General features: G+C 45.6%; 4 non-coding genes across 4 annotated transcripts; 3 read left to right on the top strand and 1 right to left on the bottom strand.

Annotated features, from left to right (window-relative positions):
• The first annotated feature begins 2,020 nt into the window (after nucleotides 1-2,020).
• LOC147271061 (U2 spliceosomal RNA) lies at nucleotides 2,021-2,211 on the top strand. Its single transcript, XR_015117200.1, has one exon. It is a non-coding gene; the product is annotated as a U2 spliceosomal RNA (small nuclear RNA).
• Nucleotides 2,212-2,753: 542 nt separating this feature from the next.
• Nucleotides 2,754-2,917, top strand: LOC147271060 (U1 spliceosomal RNA). The gene has a single exon (XR_015116459.1). It is a non-coding gene; the product is annotated as a U1 spliceosomal RNA (small nuclear RNA).
• A 12,403-nt stretch (nucleotides 2,918-15,320) lies between these two features.
• trnar-acg (transfer RNA arginine (anticodon ACG)) lies at nucleotides 15,321-15,393 on the top strand. Its single transcript has one exon. It is a non-coding gene; the product is annotated as a tRNA-Arg (tRNA).
• A 3,921-nt stretch (nucleotides 15,394-19,314) lies between these two features.
• trnal-cag (transfer RNA leucine (anticodon CAG)) lies at nucleotides 19,315-19,397 on the bottom strand. The gene has a single exon. It is a non-coding gene; the product is annotated as a tRNA-Leu (tRNA).
• Nucleotides 19,398-19,755: the final 358 nt, after the last annotated feature.

The following is a 19,755-nucleotide window of genomic DNA, read 5'->3' as shown; positions in this document are numbered from 1 at the left end:
TATTAGCATCTATCACCACGTGACTGTTAGCATCGTTTTGAGTTCAATAGCAATTCTTACGACATCACTGTCATCATCATTTTTAGGTTACTCGCAGCTCTAACCACATGACTGTCAGCATCACTTTGAGGTTATTCGAAACTTTCACTACATTACTGTTAGTATCATTTTGAATTTATTAGCAATTCTTACGACATCACAGTAGCATTATTTTGAGTTTCGTAGCAACTCTTACTACATGACTGTCAGCATCACTTTGAGGTTATTCGAAACACTTACTACATTGCTGTAAGCATCACTGAGTTAATTAGCAACTATCACTACATTACAGTTAGCATCATTTTAAGTTCATTACCAATTCTTCTGACATCACTGTCGCATTATTTTGAGGTTGTTAGCAACTCTTACTACATTACTGTTGCATTATTTTAAGCAACTCTTTCTAACTGACTGTCAGCATCACTTTGAGGTTGTTCGAAACACTTACTACATTACTTTAAGCATCACTGAGTTAATTAGCAACTATCACTACATTACTGTTAGCATCATTTTGAGTTCATTAGCAATTGTTCTGACATCACTGTTGCAATATTTTGAGGTTCGTAGCAACTTTTACTACATTACTTTCAGCATCACTTTTAGGTTATTCAAAACTTTCACTCCATTACTGTTAGCATCATTTTGAGTTCATTGGCAATTCTTACTACATCACTGTCGCATCATTTTGAGATCATTAGCAATTCTTCCGACATCACTATCGCATTATTTTGAGGTTCGTAGCAACTCTTTCTACTTTACTGTTGCATTATTTTGACGTTATTAGCAGCTCTCACTACATTACTGTCAGAATCATTTTGAGTTCATTAGCAATTCTTACTACATTACTGTTGCATTATTTTGAGGTTAGTAGCAACTCTTACTACATGACTGTCAGCAACACTTTGAGGTTGTTCGAAACACTTACTACATTACTGTAAGCATCACTGTGTTTATTAGCAACTATCACTACATTACTGTTAGCATCACTGTATTATCAATTTGAGGTTAGTTTCAACTTTTCCAAAATTACCGTCAGCATCATTTTGAGTTCATTAGCAATTCTTCCGACATCACTGTCGCATTATTTTGAGATTATTAGCAATTCTTCCGACATCATTGTCGCATTATTTTGAAGTTCATAGAAACTCTTACTACATGACTGTCAGCATTACTTTGAGGTTATTCGAAACTTTCACAACATTACTTTTAGCATCATTTTGAGTTCATTAGCAATTCTAATGCGGCTCGAGGCCACGCTGGTTCACCGAGCGACAAGGTGAGCCTTGAAAACGGCATCGGCCGAGCTTCCCGGGCTTTGGATACCCTGGTGAATTCCCCAAATGTGGGAGTCTCAACTGCATAATTTCTGACAGTGGGGGACTGCGTCCGCGCTCTCCCCTGTGATCGTGTGAAAAAAGGTAAGAAAGAAAGAAAGGCCGACGACGGCGGCAACAACGGTGACCGCCTGTCCCGGCCAGTTGGCGGTCTCCTCTTGTGCTGGCCAGCCTGAGGAGACCGCGGAGGACGTAGCCTCGATGAGCTCCCAGTATCTCTCACACCTTCCAGCCCTAAATGAAGAGGGCAGGGTTTCTGCCACATTTAGTTGAGGGTCATGGTATCTGACAAGCCCTGGGCTCAGGACAATACATCCACGGCTCGTCTTCGCAGTAAGTGGAATGATACCAGAGAATTCATGCGTGGGAGGAGATCAACTTGGAAAACCCAGACTCCAGGATGAGTCGCTGGCTTGTGGCTTTGAACACCGCTTTGTTTTACTTTGAGTCGCCCCACTAGCATAGCAGGGTGAAGGCACCGATTGCCTTTGCTTTGGATAGCAGTGGGGACAACCAGTGTGCCAGATGTAGTGTTTATGGCACTGCATTTTGTGTCGCCACCCAAAATGTTGCAGTTCCTGCCCACAGCCGCGGCCGGGATTGGCTGTACCGGGGGTGCTGGCTCTCACGTCGGGTGGCTGACAGGCATCGCTTCTCGGCCTTTTGGCTAAGATCAAGTGTAGTATCTGTTCTTATCAGTTTAATATCTGGTACGTTCCCTATCCGGGAACCATATATTAAATTGCTTTTTGGAACAGGGAGATGGGACGGGAGCTTGCTCCGTCCTTTCCACGCATCAACCTGGTATTGCAGTGTTTCCAGGAGTGGTGCAATGCCCCGCATTTCTCGTCGGAAATAAAACAAGCCTCCGCCAGGCACTCGCTCACCTGCTCCACCCAAAGCCAGACCAGGGTTCTCCTCCTGCACTGCAGCTTTTCCTCAGCCTGCGGCCGCAATGGCCTTCCAGGAACAGTGCGGGCCCCTCCCCTTTTGTCAGGAGCAAATCCCGTGCTCTTCAGGCTAACTCTCGAGTGCTGCACATGAGGCCGGGGCTGGATTTCCGCCCGCGCTGCCGCTGGGCGTCAAGTTGTGGCTCCGTTTGCACTCCAGATAAGGATGGAGGTCCGCTGACGGCACTGCTCTCGGAGCCTTTCCCAAAAGGCTTTTGAATGCACTCTGAAAGACCTGAACCTTCAATGTGCCTGAGCTTCTCGGGCTTGGGATATCCGACATCCGGCATCGTTGTGAGAAACAAAGGGGGCTGCGCACGCGGCAGATTGGCACAAGGTAGGAAAGATCAGGCGCTGTGTCGGCCTCCCTGCCTGTCAGTCAGAAGGCTGTGTCCCTGGAGCTCATGTCTGTTCCTAAGCTCAGCGAGTCATACTTACCTGGCAGGGGAGATACCATGATCAGCAAGGTGGTTCTCCCCGGGTGAGGCTCAGCCATTGCACTGGGGCTGTGCTGACCCTGGTGAATTCCCCAAATGTGGGAATCTCAACTGCATAATTTCTGACAGTGGGGGACTGCGTCCGCGCTCTCCCCTGTGATCGTGTGAAAAAAACGAAAGAAACAAAGAAAGAAAGGCCGACCACGGCGGCGGCAACAACAACGGTGACCGCCTGTCCCGGCCAGTTGGCGGTCTCCTCTTGTGCTGGCATGCCTGAGGAGACCGTGGAGGACGTAGCCTCGATGAGCTCCCAGTGTCTCTCACACCTTCCAGCCCTAAATGAAGAGGGCAGGGTTTCTGCCACATTTAGTTGAGGGTCATGGTATCTGACAAGCCCTGGGCTCAGGACAATACATCCACGGCTCGTCTTCGCAGTAAGTGGAAGGATACCAGAGAGAATTCATGCGTGGGAGGAGATCAACTTGGAAAACCCTGACTCTCAATTCTGACGACATCACTGTCGCATCATTTTGAGATCATTAGCAACTCTTCCGACATCACTGTCGCATTATTTTGAGTTTAGTAGCAACTCTTACTACATGACTGTCAGCATCATTTTGAGGGAGTTTGAAACTCTTACTACATTATTGTAAGTATCACTGAGTTTATTAGCAACTATCACTACGTTACTGTTAGCATCATTTTGAGTTCATTAGCAATTCTTCTGAAATCACTGTCGCATTATTTTGAGGTTATTTGCAACTCTTAATACATTACTGTCCGCATCATTTTTAGGTTACTCGAAACTCTAACCACATGACTGTCAGCATCACTTTGAGGTTATTCGAAACTTTCACTACATTACTGTTAGCATCATTTTGAATTTATTAGCAGCTCTTACTAGATTACCGTCGCATCATTTTGAGATCATGAGCAATTCTTCCGACATCACAGTCGCATTATTTTGTGGTTTTTAGCAACTCTAACCACATGACTGTCAGCATCACTTACTTTATTAGCAACTATCACTACATTACTGTTAGCATCATTTTGAGTTCATTAGCAATGTGGGGCTTTGATTGGGAACTGTAAGAAAAATCACTGAATGAACAACACAAACACAGACTGTGTCTGAAATTCCACACCTGCACCCGAAACCAGTGTGGAATCAATTGTATCCACTGTCAATCCTGATTCTGGAGAAATTTCTTTGTGTGTTTTGATGGACGCGAGCCAAGCAGAAATTTCCCACAATGCAATAGGGCGGCGTTTGGTCAGTGTTGAGCAGGCGTCAGTCTGACAATGATGTCATATTATTGTGTCATCACTTGACCAGACCCAAAAGTAGGCTCAGGTATCAGTTTCTTCTCAATGCTAATGTCTGCTAGCTTAGTCTGCTACTTTGATGGCTCTGCCTGCTCAAAGGTCCAGACCCCTGGATGTGGTGGTTCCTACCTGAACGTAGATTCTGTCAGCTCATGTTGTTAAATCAACTCACCAGGAACACCAGTAGATTTCAATGGACTGACAATGAGTCTCATTGAATGGGTGTCTCGTCCAATGAGAAACAATCAGTCTCAGGTTGAAGCTCATCAATGAGGTCTTGTGGATCAGTGGCTTGCATGAATGAATGAGTTGGAAGACTTCTTGGAAATTAAAGAGGATTTAATACAATTAAGAAAACCCTTAAGACAGAGTGATAATTCCAGCAGAGTAATTAAGGCCCATATTGAGTAGCAGGTATGAATTAGCCTGGATTTATCTGAGCTTCAAGTAGACGGCTAAGAGGCAGGTGGAAAGGTGTGTAGGATGAACGATGGTGACCTCCAACCAAATGAAGAGGACTGAGTGGAGGCTGACCAGCTCTACGGAGTCAGGCGGAGTTTGGCAGCGAGACAGGAGTCCAGGCCTGAATCGGTGAAAACCAATGTAACCGGCTTACGTTCTCAGCTGGATTCTCCCATCGATGTACGATGCCTCTCCAACGAACTGGTGGGAGGACGGCCTCCAAAGCCTCCACCTCGTCGACCGTGGCTCCCGCTGAGATTCGCTCGATGAAGAAGGGAAGCGCGTTGATTGGCTACCCTCTGGTCTCAGGCTGCTGGCTGCCTGGACTAAGCTGCTCTTCTCCAACACAAAGGTGGCTTCTCTCTCTTCAAGGCTCACAGGAGGTCAAGAGTGTAGCGACGTGTGTAGCCGAGATCGATGATGAATTACAAAAATAGAAAATCAAAAAATAAATTTGTGGAATAGAAAAGAAAAGGGGGGGGGGCGGACCAGCTGCTCTAGGAGCTCACACACAAAGGGCAGAAACAAGAAGCACTGAAGAGAGCGCCAGCAGTGGATGGTGCCACCACTGTTACAGTAAACTGGTCCGCCTCAGAGCAGTGACCTTTGACCTGTGAGGGGTTGTTGGCCAATCAGCACACTTTGCTGTCTTCAGTCCTTCTCAGATATCAACAAATGAAGCTGGTTGAACAGACAGCAATCATCATCACTCAGAGACATCACCTGGAGAGGAAGACTGCTCCGAGTTCTGACAATGACAGTGAAGAGGCAAGGAGAGCTGGACAACCACAGACAGTGAAACATTCGGAACATCATGTTGATACACGTGTGTGTGTGTGTGTGTGTGTGTGTGTGTGTCAGAATCGGAATCAGAATCTTTTATTTTCGTTGTAGGGGGGGGGGGGGTACAGTGACAATAGTTAGAGCGCTCTTCCAGAGCCACCGTGCACCACAGAATGCAGATACAAAGAAAAGATAGAAAAGATAAAAGCAAGATAAAAGACACTGTTAGAACAGAAAGATCCATCAACCCACCAACCAGAGGTGTGTCTGGTACAGATGTGGAATTATTGGCTCACACAATGTTGAGGACACTGGAAGAAGACAAACAAAAAAGGCTGGTGTGATCCAGACCTTCATCAAAAATGGTCCTGGAGAACTGTTCAATGTGTCAGGACTTCTGTCCATTGTCTTCTGCTTATCCTGTTCAGGGTCATGGAGGGGGTGGAGCCTATCCCAGCAGCTTTTGGGCGACAGGCCGTGTTCACCCTGGACAGGTCACCAGTCCATCACAGGGCCAACACATCCACAGACAAACATTCCAAGCCAGACTCAGGAGGATCTCTCCACCCTACTGACTGTAAAGGAACCATCAAAGATGGCAGTTGGAGTTCTGTGGATCTGTGCTGGATTCCTCGTCCTCACGGACCAGAAGTCTGTCTGAAATACTGCACTGATTGATGATCTTTTCATGAATCTGGAAAAGCTTCTAAAATGAAAGGAAAACAATCCTATCTTCTTCATGTCTCAAGCCAAATCAAACCAAGAGTTCTTTTATCATATTTTTTTAACCGGACGTCTGCTTTGACTGGTTGGTTGTTGAAAGAGAGCAGGACAGGACAGACAGCAGAAGACAAATATAGAGAAGGAAAGACAAAAGACAGAGAGAAAGGAGGGAGAGAATGACAAAAAGATGGGAACAAGATGAGGGTGAAAGACAAGCAGAGAGAAAGACAGAGGGACAGGGGGATGAAAGACAGACACACAACCAACAACAGCAGCAGCAATAATAGTAAACTAGCTGCCAATGATAACATCTCCTGGTCGCTGAAGCAATCAACTTCATAATAGGAGGATTGAAGAGCCAGGAAATAAAATATTAGCACAATACTGATGTGAATGTTCCTGCAATACTGAGAACACTGATATGTAGACGACTAGTAGGGGCGGCACGGTGGTGCAAGAAGACAAACAAAAAAGGCTGGTGTGATCCAGACCTTCATCAAAAATGGTCCTGGAGAACTGTTCAATGTGTCAGGACTTCAGAAGCTCCAATCCTCTCTAAGGTCCAGTGAGAGTGGAAGAGATTATAAATGAGAGAAGCAGGGCCCTCCCTCAGAACTGAACCAGCTCAGTTGGGAGAGCCTTAGACTGAAGATCTAAAGGTCCCTGGTCCGATCCCAGGTTTCAGCAGAGGAGCAGCATTGACTTTACTTTCCAGTGGAGGAACTGCAGACATGAAGGAAACTAACATCTTGTCCTGTGCATTCTTGTGACATTCAGGACATTTTTGGAGCCTCTTGTTGGATTTTGCCACAGAGAATCAGAGTCAATCAAAAGCCTGGTGGACTTCAACATGGAGGACTGAACAAGTCAAGAAAGCATCAGTTTGACCTTCACAGGTGTTTCTGTTCCTGTCTCAATGCTGTAGAAAGAGCCTGAGGAGCTCAGACGGTAGAGCATCAGACTTTTAATGTGAGGGTCCAGGGTTCAAGTCCCTGTTCAGGTGCTGTGGAGGTTCCAGTGTTTGACAACATGGTACTGGATGAAGTTTAGTGTTGAACAAACTGTCAACATTAAAAGTAGAAGTGTTCTTGTCTCGCCACTGTGAGACAGTCGCTAGAAAACTGACCAATAATAATTTCATGTGGCATGCAATTAACAAAAGACCTACATTGATGGTGGAGGGGGGGTGGAGCCTATCCCAGCATCTACAGGCCAGAGGCGGGGTTCACCCTGGACAGGTCACCAGTCCATCACAGGGTCAGCATACAGAGACGAACAACCATTCACACTCACATTCATACCTACGGTCAATTTAGAGTGTCCAATCAGCCTCGTCCCCAATTACATGTCTTTGGACGGTGGGAAGGAGCCGGAGTACCAGAGAGAACCCACGCATTCATGGGGAGAACATGCAGGCTCTACACAGAAAGATTCCCCACCCGAGCCTGGACTCAAACCCAGAACCTTCTTGCTGTGAGGCCACAGTGCTCACCACTGCACCATCATGCTGCCAAGCTCTCTTCTACTTTCCTCAATTGTGTTTCTTTCATGTCCTCCTGAGATCAAAGACAGAATTCTAGCTATTGTCAAAGCCCTGATGACATCATCAGGAATTCTGACTTTGATCTGGAGACTCTTGCTTTAATCTGAATTTGACCTGACTAATGTTTTAGTTTAGGTTGCATGATACCATCCACCTCATTTCTCCTGATGGACTGGTGACCTGTCCAGGGTGAACCCTGCCTCTTGAACAATGTCACCTGGGATCGCCCCCCCCCCCCCCCCCCCATGACCCCATACCCCCTTCCCTCATGTGACTCTTTCATGCGGGCCTCTCAAAACAAAAACATGGCCGCCGCTCCTGTCATTTTCGGAGGAAAGTGCCTTCTTCCAAGATAGTTTTGATTTAATAAAGCATTCTGATGACATTTCTAGAGAGAAATATGCATTTTGTTTTCATAATCTTTGCTCAGTTCTTGTGTTTAATCTTTGGTTTGTTCGTTATTACGATGAATCTTTCACCTCTCGGAAGAGAGTCGTTACAGTGTCACATTTCTACTGTTGCTATGGTGGTTGCTAAGGACGCCATTACGGACGAGTGTCATTTCAAGATAGGTTTGATTTTTAAAAAGCATTTTAAGGACATTTCTGGCGAGAAATATAAATTTTATTTCCATAATGTTCGCTGTTCAATAAAGAATAATATGAAATGGATTTTAGTGCCCCAGGAATTACAAACATCTGCTTCCGTGGAAGTCGCCCCCCGTTCTTCTGTGAGAAAATCCGGTAGTTGTCGCTCACTCCGAGGAAAAAAAACAAATATTTTTAATACTTCATCTTTTGATTAATAAGACAATCTACAAATTCATTTAATTTCTGGATGTTTATTCTACCTACGAAGTCCATTTGTCACCATTATAGATCGACCAATCAGCATTAAGAATATAAACAATGACTCAAACGAATGGCGGTCTGCTGACGTCACATCCGTCACAGAGGCTCACTCCTGCACTCAGAGGTGGCCTTTTAGTTCCATCACTTCACGCTGTATTTACAGATTTATGATTGAGGGGAACAAACCACTCTGATGTCTGGGTTCATCAAGGATATCATTAAAGAAATCCTAACTATCTGGCCAGTTAAATTGATCCTAACTGTTCTTCAGATGTTGTGCTGGTAATGTCATGTAGTTTCTTTTCCAATGTAACTTTGTCGTTCTGATGTGTGTATTTTTACTGCTCCAACAAAGCTGTTCCTCTTCTGGGTAAATCAATCATTCAGGCAATCAATAACTGAGTGTCTCTGATGCTGTACTGTAGTATTGCAGTACAACAACACTCTGATCCTTCCTTTTCAAATGTTTTTATTGTGTTTCTCTCATCAGGTGTTCAAAATGATGACAATAAAAATCAATAATTGATATTCAGCTTTGTTTCAACAATAATAACTGATCAGAAATGAGGCCTGATGGCTGCAATAGCAGCTTTGTGCTGTTCAGTGACTCCTGCTATAAAAAGGAGTCAAGGCGGTCTTAAAGATGTGAAAATGTTCCAAAGATCCTTCTTCATGTTGGTCCTGAACAAGATTGGTGTCAGGCCTTTTTTCAAAGGAGCTCCAAAAGGCTCACTTAACCCTTTGAGGCCTGGCTGAGACACGAGGCCTGTTGACCTTTGACCCTGTTGCTCTTTTGCTCTCATTGGCCTCTACAGTGGATACAGACCTGAAACTTTATGAAATCCTAATCTGGTGGAATAATTCTAGAACCCCCTCCCAAACAGGAAGTGGCTTCAGGAAGGAGGTGGGGCTTCAAAGTTTTAAATATTGGTTTCTGGCAGAGGTGTGAACTCCTCCCAGAAAGCTCATCTCATTTGGAGCAACTTTGACCAGTTATGATGCTTCATTTAAAGACTTTACTGGACTTTGCCACGCCCTTTACGGACAGCAGAAAGGACTTAGGGGGGTCAAACCAGCACAGATGTGATCCTTATGGAGGACAGAACAACACACTCAAATTTCAACTTCCTAGGTTCAAAGAGAAAAAACTATACCTTTGTGAAACTGGGCAAAATCAGGGTCTGGGACTTCTGCACTCCGAGAGCCTTATGGAGCAGAATTGAGGATCAAATCTGGGTTCTGGTGCTTCTACTTGGGCTACATCCACCAAACTTTACACACATAGTGTGATGCCCCAGAGTAGCATGTGCTGGGAATTTCAGCCATCTAGGTGCTAAGGGGCCCAAGCACGGTCCCGGGGCATCCACTAACCCTAAGGGGCTGCTCAAAGTCTGGCCCCTCTTCCCTGGTTTCATTTGAGCTGAAGCCACCAAAAGTCACACCAATGGTGGATGTCAGTGAGAGGACGGATTCTGACATTTTCAGCCATCAGAAGTTACAGAGCTGAAACACAAGACCCCAAAGCCCCTTCCATGTTTGTTGCCAGAGATATCGTAGTCATGACAGTGCACCTCCTTTATGAAGAAAAACAAAACAACTACTGCTTTGGGGCTTGTGTTCAGGGTTATTATATTATATTATTATATTATATTATGTGTGTAAAGTTTGGTGGATGTAGCCGGATGGGCCGGTGTGAGCAGGCATTTCAAAATATATATTTCTGGTAAAAACGCAGAAACAGCGGTTAGTTTGTTTTTGTGTTAAAATGAGAAACAGACCCATCCAGTTGTAGTGCCACCACTCAGCGGCCGCCTTGCAGTCAGAAGCCATGAAGAATGTTGCCCAGTAAGAGGAAGGAGAAAGGAGGAGCCGAAAAAGAGACACTCCCGAGAAGAAAAGCAGCCGAATTTCCAAAACTCGACGCGTTCTTTCCAGGGCTGGACTGGGAAGAAGAGACGTCAGGTGTTGGAACGTGTAGTGGAAGAAGAAGGTCTCTGAGTAGTGAAAGAGTATCACTCTTTTAACATGGTTACTGTCTTCCATGTAGAATACTGCACTTTATTTTTATTTTTGAAACTTCAAAATGTGCGCATACATCCTCTGGTATGGCGTGTGCTTACACATATCGTGTAAATAACCATGGAGGGCTGCCAGGGATGAAAAATGCCAGGGCCATTTTTTGGTCCCAGTCCAGCCCTGCTTCTTAACCTGCTCACGGTGTCCTGTCAGCTGTCTTCCCTCAAGGAGGTGGCCAGTCTTGCTCTGGAGCAGTTTCAAAAATAGGCCTCAGCACACTGCCTCTGTGCCATGCCTCTCTCATGCTCCTCTACTCTTTGGTGCACATGCCTCCAGTCTGTCAGGCCTCTAATGAAGACACTTGGATCACTGGGCTTGCTAAAAGCAGGGCAAACAAAACAAAACAAAGCATGACGTTGACCACAATAAGTCAGCCATTTCCACGTCGTGCCGTCCGTTCTAACGAAGAGCCTCTGGACGACAGGGTTTATGGAATCTTGTTGAGGATGAAACTTTAAAAAATCAGTCCTCTGTGTGGAAGAAGGGCGACTAAAATAGTCTCCAACTGTCTGATCTGACTCCTCCACTTCCATTGCAACAGCATGGCTTGACTAAGAGGAAGAGAGAGAGCTGAGAGATTTCATTGGACGAGCCCAATGTCCTTCAAGAAAATCAACCAATGGGCCGCGTTTCGCGTCTCCGATACCGTTACGGTCGATTAAAAACTATACACTTTTGAAAAAAAAATTATGACAGTTATGGGCCGGCCCAAAGATGTGCATCGGCCAGATGGCCAGTCCAGCCCTGGGTTCACCCTTGATGGGTCACCAGTCCATCCCAGGACCAACACACACAGACAGACAACCATTCACACTCACAGTCATTTAGAGTGTCCAGGTAACCACTACCCTCTTGATGTCTTTGGACTTTGGGAGGAAGCTGGAGTACCAGAGAGAACCCACACAGGAACAGGGAGAACCTGCAGGAGGGGTGGAGGTCGATGAGTCCTGGAGACGTTCAATAATGTCCACAACTTTGGCACCAGGAAGACAGCAGGTGATGGCACCTGGGAGTTCAACAGACCTGATGATTGAACCACCAATCACAAGGATTTCAGCCTCCATTGTAAACAGAGAGTTTAGATGAGAGAGAACCTGCTGTCAGCCTCACCAGTCAGGACAGTGGCAGAGGCAGCAGAGTTGAATGAAGCAGGACCACCTGGCAGGTCTCAGCTGGAGGTGATGACATCACTGGCCTCAGTCCTCACCAGTGCTCTGCCTAGCAACAGGGACGATGGGGAGAAACCAGTAGAAGCACTCTGAGAGTTGGAGACAGCAGGAGAGAGAGACCACGACAGAGTCACCCATGGGAAACTGTTGGATCCACTCAGGACAGGCTGGACAGACACAGATCAAAGACAGAATTGATGATGATGTCATCAGGGCTTTGATAGTGTCTTTATTTGTACCTAGAATTCTGTCTTTGATCTCAGGAGGACATGAAAGAAACCCAATTGAGGAAAGTAGAGGAGAACATTCAGCTTCATTGGAAACACTTGAACTGTTGAACAGTAGAATTTGTTTGAAACAGTTTACAACACTGAGTGACAGGATTGAAGAGGGGAGAGTTTTGTATTTTCAGTTTAATTCTAACTTAAAACTGGGCATGAACATTTTTAGTCATTCATATTCTAACATACAGAGGAAGTCATGACATTCCCTTTTTTTTAACCTGTCCTGTTCAGGAAATGGAAATGGAAATTTAGCTGCTATGTTGAATCAGAAAAACCTTTTGAAGTCTACTTTTGCTTCAGTCAGAAAGTGGACTGTTGTTTACTCTCACAATGGTTGGTGATTGTGGAGGAAGACAAAATCCTTATGAACCTCTTTTTAACAGACACACATTTCTAAAGACACTGGTTCATTTTATTTTTCTTCTTTTAGCAGAGGATGGTTTCGATCCATCGACCTCTGGGGTCTGGGCCCAGCACGCTTCCTCTGCTCCACTCTGCTCTACCACTGATGGTGCCAGGAGGCCTAAAAACACAAAACACCAATGAAACCCAGCATCTTGGATCCTAAACTGAAACTCCATCACACCGTGGCTCTGCTGGGGCTCCCACAGGTGAGTGAGGCTGAGCTCCAGTCTGCTCTGAGGAGGCAGCAGACATCTGCACCACTCAGAGGTTTGGTTGGTGGCTTTGACAAAATCCCAACAAACTAAAATCCTGTTGAATCAGGAAGTTCTAGTTGAACTCTCATCCACGTCACATGACCAAGAAAACCTCCTCTTTCATTCAGACCAGAACAGACAAACATAGAAACATTGTTTCAGCTTCTGATCAAACAATAACATGTTCTTGATTGTTTGCCATGTTCTATTAATCAGACTGATGATCTCTGGATGTTCTAGGAGGTGTGTCTGTTTCTGATGAAGCCTGTTTGGTCTGGGGGGGTTCAGATGGTGGGGCTGTTTCAGTTCTAGTGCTGAAGGCTTTCACCATGACAGTCAGACTCTCCTCTGTCCTTCATGGTCCCTCAAATGTGCAGTGTGGACCTCACACACTGAATTTAGCCTGAAAACTCTTCAGGAAAGCAGGTACCTCAGAGTCTCTGTGGCGCAATCGGTCAGTGCGCTCGGCTTTTAACCGAGAGGCTTGTGGTTCGAGCCCACCCAGGGACGATGAACAGGCTCTACTGGTGCTTAGGAGTCGCTGTGTTAATGATCTGAATGTGGATGGACAGACTGACCCTCCACAGTAGACACCTGTGACAGATCTCTTGATGAGAAGTGTTAAATTTAGTCGTCGTGTGTCATGCAGTGTTGAGGAGGCCTGCTGGCTGTGGGTAAAGTGGGGGCTCAGAGTTTGTGGAGTCGGCTCTGGAATGAAGGGGGTCACTGTTTGGTTCTGAGATGCTCCAGCTCAGGTTAGCGAGGTGGTGGAGAAACCAGTGAGAGCTCTGCCAGCTGGAGCCTCTTGGGTCCCGGGAGGCTTCACTCCTGGAGGTGGAAATGATGAGGAGTTTTAAAATCTGCTCCTCTTTCACGCTGACTTGTTTTCTAGGGTTCCCTCTTTCATTCATGTGTGATTTTAGTCTCAGCTCTCTAAACCTGAATGGAGCCAGAACCCATTTTAAAAGAGCTGCTCCTCTGAAACTCCTGGAGATCAAGAGGATCCTGCCATGTTTGTCCAGGAGACCCACAGCACAACAGTCAGTGAATGGGGATGCAGGCAGGCTTTTAATGGGGGTCATTTGAAGTCCCAAGTCCAGTTGGAGCAGAGGGTGGAGTTTGATTCTCCAGGAGTTTTTGTTGTTTTTTTTACCAGTTTCTTTTGGTTTGGAGGAAATCATTCCAGGTGTTTGAAAGAAGGTGAGAGCAACTTTGGAAAATGTTCAACTGGTGTTTTTAAATGTCTTTGCACCAACAAATGGTGGACAGGACAGCTTTTGAAACATTTTAATGCCACCGTTCAACACTGAATCTGCTGGTTTCCTGTTTTTAGGAGCTGATGGGAGCTGCACAGAGAAGCTCTTTGAGACAGGAACCATTCAGAGCTCCACCCTGCTTCTTCCAGCAGGATCCACAGATCCACCAACACACCAGCTGTTTGATGTGTGGAGGCTTTTGACCAGGATTCCTAGACAGCACAGCTGGACTCACTCAACAGCTAACTTGTTAGCACCGACTAGACAGGAGCGCTTCTATGGTTTTACTCAGTGGTTCAATATTTTTAAGAGATGTCCCATTCAGCCTGTGGGTTTGAGTGATCACTCTTCAGTCTCCTGTTCTGTTTTATTAAAATTTTCATTTAAAAGCTCCTGAGAGAGAGAGAGAGAGAGAGAGAGAGACAGAGAGACAGAGAGAGGGGGGAGAGAGAGATAGAGGGAGGGGGGAGACAGAGAGAGAGAGGGAGAGGGGGGGTAGACAGAGAGAGGGGGAGAGAGGGGGGAGACAGAGAGAGAGAGAGGGAGAGAGGGGGGAGACAGGGAGAGAGAGGGGGGAGGGAGAGAGAGGATCAAACTGATCTCAAAATTTACTTCAAAATTCTCTGATTATAATCATTTGTACTCCTTGATAGATTCATCACTACAGTGTCATAGAGGGTCCATTACTATTGCAGTATATTAAAGAATATAAGAACGAGGTTACCATTCATGTAAATATAATATTTCATGTATTGCAGTATATTTTCAAAGATATAACACTTTAATTTTTTTAATAAGAGAGACTTTAATGTGAGACTTTAATGTCTGTCTTTGATCTCTAACTCTGACTCTGATGTCATTGGTGGTGACTGAACTCTACCCCCTGACAGACTGAAGGCTCCTATTGGTGATGTCATCATAAATACATGAAGGTCTTGTTTCAATGTTTTAACATTAAAGCTCATCTTGGTAAAACAATCAAGTTACCTGAACTGAATTCTTGAAAAAATGACTGTCACTGACTTAAATAAATCAAATCTACTTCAAAGTTCCTTCTGTTGTCATAAGTCGGCCATTTTAAGTGTACTTGTAGTTCCAGAACATTCCAAGAGGAGATGATATGAATCATTTTGTTAGATGAACTCTGTTCCTCTGCTTTGATGTTGGTGGACTGAGGGGAGTTTGCCTGAACCTGCTTGGACCTGCTGGCTCCTGCTCAGTCCCTCACTCAGCCTCACTCAGCCTCAGCAGCACCGCTCCACTGAGGACTGATTCAGGTTCCTAGCAACCAAATAGGAGGAGAGCTGAACCTTCTTGCTGGGAGGCCACAGTGCTGACCACTGCACCATTGTGTCCCCTGAAAATGACACCATGTTGTTGGGATTTTCTGTAAAACCAAGCACACATGAACATAGCAGCTTCTTCACAGGGCTGGTGGTGCAATGGATAACGCGTCTGACTACGGATCAGAAGATTCTAGGTTCAACTCCTGGCCAGCTCGCTTTGAACTTTATACTGAGAAGATGAAGTGAGAACCACTGATCAAAGTCACTGAAGTCCTCCCAGGTTTCCTCCTTGTCTGCTGGAAACATGAACACATGAATGATCCTGCTACCTCTCATGTTAAGCTGCACTTGACAGTGACAGCAGGAGAACAAAAATCCCAGTGTGTCATCAACATTTCCTGTCAATCAATGATAGAAGCTGTTGAATTTCTGGATCAGAACAAGGAGAAAGGAGCCCCAATGAAAGAGAGATGGTCCTTGATTCTGATTTTGTTCTTCACTCCTACACCAGAGAGTGAAAGTGTGGGCTGGCTGGGACCAACTGCCTGCTTCAGAGTGGGAGGAGCCTCAGGACTTTCCAGTGAGAGCTGCAAACTTCCACCAGCGCCCAGTGCCAGCAGGTCTTCATGATGGAGCTGAGAAGAACACAACAACACCAGAGCACTGGAGAGGAGCACAACACTTCTTTGCTTCCTGGCCTCTCTCATGTCTGTCTGTCCATCTGGAGCTGGGGGGAGGAGCTTCACATGTTTTTTCTTTTTTTAAAAAGGGAATGACATGACTTCCTCTGTATGTTAGAATATGAACTACTAAAAATGTTCATCCACAGTTTAAAGTTACAAATTAATTTTAAAGTAGAAAACTCTTCCCTCTTCAATCCTGTCACTCAGTGTTGTAAACTGTATCTAACAAATTCTACTGTTCAACAGTTCAAGTGTTTCTAATGAAGGTGAATGTTCTCCTCTACTTTCCTCAGTTGGGTTTCTTTCATGTCCTCCTGAGATCAAAGACAGAATTCTAGCTACTGTCAAAGCCCTGATGACATCATCAGGAATTCTGACCTGTCCAGGGTGAACCCTGCCTCTTGAACAATGTCACCTGGGATCGCCCCCCCCCCCCCCCCCCGTGACCCTTAAAGGACAAGAACAGAAAGTGGATGGAGGGATGGACTCAACACTGAAATCAGCTGATCTGATCCACATTCTAATGCTTCCTGTCCCTCTTTAGGAGTCAGTGAGAATAGTAGTGTATATAATAATGTATATCCAACCTTGTAGTATCTTTCCAAAGCTTTTAGTATTTCTTCTTGTTTCTACTTGTAGTTTTAGTGTCTGGATCTTTTCTTTTGATGTCCTGCTGTCTGCTCTTTGCTTTTGGAGCTTCCTTCAACAACTACCAGGCCTCCTGCGTACTGTAGGAAACATGGTCAAGTTCTTCTGACTTCTCCAGGAACGTCCTGCTCACATTGGTCTGTCTTCATTTTGACTCCTCCCACTGCCACAATGACCAGCCTTTATACTCTTGGTGACTGGGGCCCTGGTTGCTGCAGGCCTCAACACCAGCCTGTGGTTGTGAGCAGGGCAGAACAGAACTGACAGTATCTCCCATGCAGGACCTGGGTCAGCACCTGGTGCCAGCTGGGGCACCGCTTTAACCTGGACCCCTAGAAGATCTTCTCCAGGAACTGGCCTTTTTCAATCGAAACAGCATGAAACTACAAGTAAAGAATTAAAATTATTGAATTCACAATGAAGCCTCTGTCATAAAACACAGGAACAACTGACTACCTCACCATGACTTCACCCTGATAACCAGGCGGTAACCTGTCAGTCAGAGACGCGATGCTCAGGCCTGTGGACTCAGAAGAGGGTTCTTCTTCTGGTCACAGGTTTGAAGATATCAGTGGAAGACAGAGGAGAGGCAGTTGGAGACCTGCCACACCTCTCCAGTGACCTGGGACATGATGGCAGTGGTGGGATTTGAACCCACGCCTCCTCAGAGACTGGAGCCTTAATCCAGCGCCTTAGACCGCTCAGCCACACTACCTCACTGTGCTGCTCTCTGAGTTGTTCTGCTAAAGGCATGTTGAAGAGCAAGTAACATCATGATATAAAACTGATTCTGAAGGGGGACCCCTTTCCTCCACGGTCAAAGGAAGTGACAACAGCGCTGCTAGAAGCAGGAAAGAAATGGTAAAAGGACTCAGTTTGTACAGAGCCTTTCTACCTCAGCAGCACTCAAGGAGCTGAACAATGTCCTCTCATTCACACACACTCACACACTGATGCTGAAGGCTGCCATGCAAGGAGCCAACCTACTCATCAGAAGTATTTAGGGGTTCAGTCTCTTACTCAAGGACACGTTGACATGGTCACTGGAGAAAGTGAGGATCAAACCAGCCACCCTTTGGTTGCCAGATGGCCACGCTACTCCTGAGTCATGTGACCTGGATAAGATGGTGAACTACAGCTGATCGCCATGCTAGCAAACCTCTTTTGTTTGGTTTGGTTGTTGTTTAGTGACTGTGGATGAATACACAGGAGAAGTTGAGCATAAATTTGTGTTCCCTGTTCACTTGAATATCTGCAGGAGTGTGAGGTGGAAATAATACTTGGAGGAGAATGAGAGTTCAGTCTCAGCGCTATGACCTGTGCTGACACTAAAACATGTCAGCCCACAGAACAAAGATGGCAGTCCTCTGGGAAAGCAGGTACACCACACATACATGAAGAAACCCTACAGGAAACAAATATGTTGCCAGAGACTTTTACTCTGTTTTTGTTGTTTACCCAAGTACAGGATTGGAGGGAGACTGATGGTCGCTGTTTGGGTTTTTGGAAAACAAGGAGGCTGTGGCTTCAAGCTGGATTCTCAGAGACTATTTCCCCAACCTCTACATTGGCATCTACACTGTCATCCAGTCATGTGACTGAAGTCATCCAGTCACGTGACTGAAGTCATCCAGTCATGTGACTGAAGTCATCCAGTCACATGACTGAAGTCATCCAGTCACGTGACTGAAGTCATCCATTCATGTCAGTGATGTCACTTGGCAGGACTCTCATTGCCGTCTCATTCCAGAAAAGAATCCAGACTCCACCTGTGGCTCCATGATAACTGAGGGACCTCTGGTTGGAGGCTGGACGATGATGTTTGGACTGGAAGGAAAACTCCTTGTCCAAATTCCATTGTGTTCAAGTTTAAAGTCCCACAATCAGAAGTAGCTGAATCTGACAGGTGGAGGTTTGGAACTACAAGATGGTGATGTTTTCTTGACTTGATGCTCTGACTGTCAGGGTAGATGACAGCTTCTTCTGCTGCTGCATCTGAGTGGCTAGGATTGGAGGTTTTACCCTCCAAGTTTGTTTGGTTCCAGGGGACATTTTAGAATTCCAGTCCCCAACTTTGGCTGTTCTGAAACTCTTCTCCTGAATCACTCCTGAGCTGCAGCAAGAACAAATACCAGTGCCAACCAGATCAACTTCATGGCTGCTAACAGCCTCAGACACTTGATTTCCATCAATCTGGAGCCAAGAAGGCCCTCACCTGTGGTTCTCCTCCAGGAGGGTCCAGGTTCTGCCATTGTGGCTCCTGGTGCCACTGCCAGAGAGCCTCAGCTGCACACTGCAACATTTCAACAGGAGATTGACATTCCTTCAAATGTCCTGACATCTGATTCCAATGGTTCTGTTCCATATTTATATTTTAAAATGAATCACACAATGAAAGCTGCCTCAGCTGCTTTAAGAGAGAGAACAAGCTAAGAGATCTGAAACCAGTAAAATATGCTTTTCTGTGTGCAAACTAGTGAGGGGCATGGAAGGATATTTTACCACCACTACAGAACCCAGACTTTAGTCATGTGATGAGATGGAGACTCTGATTATGAAGTTAATGGACAAAATGTGAATTGAAAGAAAACACATTCCTTCAGTAGACTTTGATCCAACATTGAAGTTAGAGTTTGGTGGCTGCTCCATGTTGGAGGAAACCAGGCGATGTTGGACCATCACAGGGAAGCTCCTTTGCCTCCTCTGCTGCCAGTTCAACCACTCACTCCCATCAGTGGAGAGCAGCTTCAACTGGGTTTGGAATGTACCACTGTGGATGCATAGGAATGTGGAGAAAATGTCCTTTGTCAGAAGTGGGATTCGAACCCACGCCTCCAGGAGAGACTGCGATCTGAACGCAGCGCCTTAGACCGCTCGGCCATCCTGACAGACACTGACAGTTGCAGACTTCAATATCAAATGAATTCATTCACTGACAAAGTAGAATTTTTTCCACAGGAGCTACTGGCTCCTTAGTTGTTACATTTATTGTTAACATTAAACACACAGTCTGAGTTCATGGCAGTAAGAAATGAACCAGAACATTTGTACCACGTAACATCTCTTGATCAGTTTGTTACATGGGACACATTCCAGACAGGAAGGTCCTTCTGAGACTTGAACTGGGATCACTGGACCCAGAGTCCAGAGGGCTCACCATTCCACCATGGAACCAAACACAAGGAGGACGTTCCTCTAAATACCACTTGACATCACCTGCAATCAACCTGTTGATATTTGGAGGTT

The sequence above is a fragment of the Aulostomus chinensis genome, chromosome 1 (assembly GCF_037954235.1).
Source record: "Aulostomus chinensis isolate RoL2024-O1b breed Wild chromosome 1, RoL_Achi_v1.0, whole genome shotgun sequence".
In the NCBI taxonomy this organism is placed as follows: Eukaryota; Metazoa; Chordata; class Actinopteri; order Syngnathiformes; family Aulostomidae; genus Aulostomus; species Aulostomus chinensis.
This window is presented reverse-complemented; position numbering and strand designations above follow the sequence as displayed.